Here is a 4,647-nt window from a genome sequence, read left to right as displayed (position 1 = left end):
ATGACATGGTACTAGGATCGGTTCCCATGAGGGTACTAGGATCGGTTCCCATGAGGGTACTTGTGACAGATCACAACACTCAACTGTTTTCGACATAACTTTTGCATACGATGTACGAATTCAGTGATTTTTGGCTTGTTTTGACCAAAAAAGCAAGAGATACACATACATGATCAGTAGATATCAACATAATCAACTCAAAATTACCGTTTCTATCAAAATCTCAAATATAGATAGATAAGGTATGAGTATAGAAGATAAATCTCCCTAAACATGTTAATTAGTCATATAATAATCGAGAGATCATGTGCTCATTTTTTAATGTGCTTCCTCACCTTTAAAAAAATTGAGCACTAAGGTGAGCGTGCACATTCTAACACAACTAGGTTGTGTTAAGTTGATACTTGTCTTGTTCGTCACAAGTGACTAAGATAGAATCATCATTCTTGAACTCTTGCTTGGTTTGTTTTCTCTTGTTCCATCTCTTTTTTTTCTTCCTTGACTTGTGATTAAGAGAGTCATTATCACAACCTTTACCAGTACAAGAGATTTCAGACATAATGTCTTTCTTTAGCCTTTCAAGAAGACTCTTTTAATTATTGTCACCAACAATTAACAACTTAGAGTCATTCTTGTGACTAACTTTTGGTACCTTCTTGGCTATGGAGGACTTAGGTACCCATTTATAGTTGGGTTTCGCAGGAGCAGCTTTGTCCTTCGTACCATTAGGATCATTACCCTTTTGAATACTTTGCGAAACATCCTTTCTCCAATTTGGAACATCAGATCTTGTCTTTGCATTTAAAACATCATCTCTCTTTCTATAATTGGGTATTTTATGAGATGACCTTGTCGAGTGATATGAAAAATTTGAACTATCATTATAATAATTCTTTTTCCTAAACTTAGGACAATAACGATCTGAGTTCTTAAGAGGAGAAAACTTAGCCAATTCGTTTGATACAAAAGAAAGTGCATCTTGCATCTTACGAACTTTGCATCCCCGTTGCAAGTGTCCTTTATTACCACAAAAATAACAATGCTTAGTATAAATATACGAAGTATGAGTTTTAATGTTACCTTTTTGTGGATCCTCTTGCGTTGGAGCTCGACGAGTTTTCTTCTTCTTCTTCTTCTTCTTTTGATCCTTGTTCAACGTTGTTGCTTTCTTGACATTAGCGGAAGTACTCTCTTTGATTGCTGCTGGTTGAACACTATTCTTAGGCTTGACTAACTTTTCTTCTTTACAATAAATAGGAGCGTCTTTGTCATCAGTGGAAGCCTCTGATTGAGAAGAATTTGTAGCTTTAACAAATTTTACCTTTTTTTATAATATTTGAAGCATCTATTCCCTTATAGCCCAATCCTCGTGTATCACGATGATTTCTACTTGCTTCTAACATTGAGGTTAAATTATTTGAGCTAGTATTGAACATTTTAAGATCCAAACATTCTTCTTCCAACATCTTGATTTTATCAAGAGCACTAGCTAGATCATCCTCAAGGCGTTTTTCTCGTGAGAGATATACACCTTCTTTCTCTTCAAAACTCATTTGTTGAGAATTAATCCTTGCATTAGATTCAACAAGTTTCTCTTCCAACAAGTGAATTTTTTCAAGAGCAACATCACGCTCTTTCTCTAACAATTTTGTTTGAGAGAGACTAGCACTGGATTTTTCTTCAAGACCTTGTACTTGTCAAGAATTAAACATTGCTTCCGATTCAGCATGTTTCTTTTCCGACAAAAATAGTTCTCTTCGAAGATTTTCACATTCTAATTTCTTAGAATTTATATAGTTTGTATGATCTTTAAGAAGATACTCACAGGTTTGGTAACCAATATAATATCCTTGAAAAACCTTCTTCAATTTCTTGTTCTCACGACAAAGAGGAGTCATAAAACCAAGAAAATATGAAGTTCTTAGCTTTTCATTTTTCAAGGGTTCCAGCAGTTTAGAGTATTCTGAGATATCCTCTTCTACTTCTTGTTCAAAATCTGAGTCATCATCATCGGAAATTTCATCTAACCCTTCTTGTAGACGTATTTTCCAGTCGTCATTGGTTTCTACATTATTAACAAAATTAACTTGTCTCGTAGAGTCTCTAGAGATGATTTCTTCAGATATTGAATCGTAGATGCCATCATCAAGTGTTAATTCAGAACTCCTGATGTCTTGCTTTACGTTAACTACATCATTCATTAAGGGTTCGTTTGGTACCAGTGGAGTTGAATTTCTAGGTAGTTCCAATTACCTAGAAATCCAACTCCCTATAAATTGAACTACCTCCAGTCCAAAGTTTGTTATTTGGCATCCAATTTAAATGGGAGGAAAATTTGGATGGAAACCAAAATTTAGATGTTTGGCATAAGATGGAATTTATGGAAAATATCCTCCCAAATTTGATTATCATCCAACCAATGAGGTCCCAACAAACAGTCACACACCACACTTATACATAAATACTTCCATTGATAATATATTGACTGTCATCATAATTCATTCAACACAAGTCTGCATATACATTGGTAGGTATGCAAGTTTTACACTACAAATAGACACAATAAACTCAAACATACTGGAATACCGCCGTCGAAAATTTGGAAATTATGCTCTTGTGCCATGACCAATACTGCGAGTGTTTTAGTCATTCACCTGCAAAAGAGGTAAAATAGTAAGAAAATTTAAATATGATCTGGTGATATAAACAAACTTTGTTAAAATAAATTTATGGGCATTCGTGTTCACAAAGTATAATAATCACCAAAACCACACTTACAGACCACATTATATGCTATGCTCATGTCATGTTTGTAAGGCTATTCTAAATTCTGACTGCAAACTTTCTTATAACCAGGTGCAATTTTTAACATATTGTGTATGTGAAGCAGGGACATTAAGCCACTTCTCCAGACATCTCCGTGCATAGTTTTTCTTTGTAATCTAAAAGTTCATACAGACATACTCATTAACATGGATGTACACTCATAAATTCAGGCAATGACTTCCCATCTAATCAGCTAATCACAACCAGATACTAGGACTAGTACTTAAAATGTAATGCACATAACAAGTAGAGGGAAAAAATAGTACCTATATTACAACTGCAGAGCTAATAATTCCATCTCCAAAAGTCGATGCATACGGTTATACAAAAGTCACCAACAGTACTATCCATATCCTTTGTCCATCTGACCTGCTTTCCATTATTTTCCACTCTGCTCATGTTTACTTTGTTCCGTGACCTGCAGGTATTCACTCTTAATAATATTGCCAAATAAATCAAAATGAACAAAGCAGGGGAAGATATAAATGGCATATACTTACCAATTAGATATGCATTCAAACATATGAATTTCTTGAACACTCCTAACCACCACAAACATCAAGCGGGAAATTTTATCAAACAATATGCATGCATTCAAAACTCATTTGCAGTTGTACAATACTTTCTAATAATTTAATCATAAAATTTCCAAGTGATGAATCGACTCAAAACAAGTAGATCAGATTCATATTTTTACAGTAAAACAAGATAAACATAGAATTGATCATGAAAATTTCTTAAGCCCTGTATGAAGAAGGTACATGTAGATTTACTAATCCTAACATTTTGATCTAAAAACAGTAAATCAATCATGAAATTTCTTTACCCCTATATGTAGAAACCCAAAAGGTACACATATATTTGCTAATCCTAACTTTTTGGTTCAGAAAAAAATCTAGAGTTTGGGTAAATCCATCGAAAAGATACTAAAAACAACTTATAACAGAAATAAGAGCAGAAATATTTTACAATAGTGATGATGCAAACAAGGAATAAAGAGTGAGCGTTACTAGATCTAAGATCAAGAGTTTTCTCTCTATGGCGGGTAGGGCTGCACATGGGTCGGGTTTGGCCTTACCCACCACCCAACCACTGCTGGTGGGTAATTGATCTTGTTACCCGCACCTAACCCACCATAACAGTGGGTCGGTTTTCACCCGATCCACCATATGCGGGTTGGATCGGATCGGGTGGCGGTTATCCGCCATAAATTGCACAATATTTGTATCATATATAATTCAAAATTTCAAGTGTAGAAAATTAAACATCATACTGAAGTTAGTCTCTTCAAGTTACTTAAAAATGTTTACAAAACAAAGATGAAAGTGAAGCAGAGAAACAGAAGATTAAACATCAAGCTACTGACAATGAGTCCCTTGACCCTTCCCTTGGCGTCATTACCTTGTCTAAGCCAATAAGAATCAATCATCTATGAATCTATGATGATGGAAGAAGCAGCAAGGTCACCAAATAACTCTGCAAGCGAAATGAATAATTAGAATGAATGAAATAGAAAACATCTCTGATATACTGAAAACAGATCGACACTTGTGTCTAAGATGCATTTAAACCAACATACAAATAATAAGCATCAGAAGAGACTAGGAAAACATCACAAGGGTCTAAGTTACAGGGTATAAAATGCACTGAAATGTCAAATGTCTGTAAAGAAATTAATAAATTCAAAAAAAAATGCCACCTTTAGTGCAAAATAAACTACTGGAAGTAAGGCTTCAGCTCAATAGAAGTAAGGCTTCAGCTCAAAATGATACTACCACCAGCACAACAGATATGGATATGTTCTTATCTTTTATAAACCTC

General features: G+C 34.5%; 1 long non-coding RNA gene across 1 annotated transcript; it reads right to left on the bottom strand.

Annotated features, from left to right (window-relative positions):
* Positions 1-2,451: 2,451 nt before the first annotated feature.
* Positions 2,452-3,820, bottom strand: LOC113286347. Its single transcript, XR_003329244.1, has 3 exons — positions 3,327-3,820; positions 3,093-3,244; positions 2,452-2,654 (listed from the first exon to the last, which is right to left on the bottom strand). It is a non-coding gene; the product is annotated as an uncharacterized LOC113286347 (long non-coding RNA).
* Positions 3,821-4,647: the final 827 nt, after the last annotated feature.

This window comes from Papaver somniferum, chromosome 6 (genome assembly GCF_003573695.1).
Source record: "Papaver somniferum cultivar HN1 chromosome 6, ASM357369v1, whole genome shotgun sequence".
Taxonomy (NCBI): Eukaryota; Viridiplantae; Streptophyta; class Magnoliopsida; order Ranunculales; family Papaveraceae; genus Papaver; species Papaver somniferum.
The sequence above is the reverse complement of the archived record's forward strand: the minus strand, read 5'-3'. Positions and strand labels throughout refer to the sequence as shown.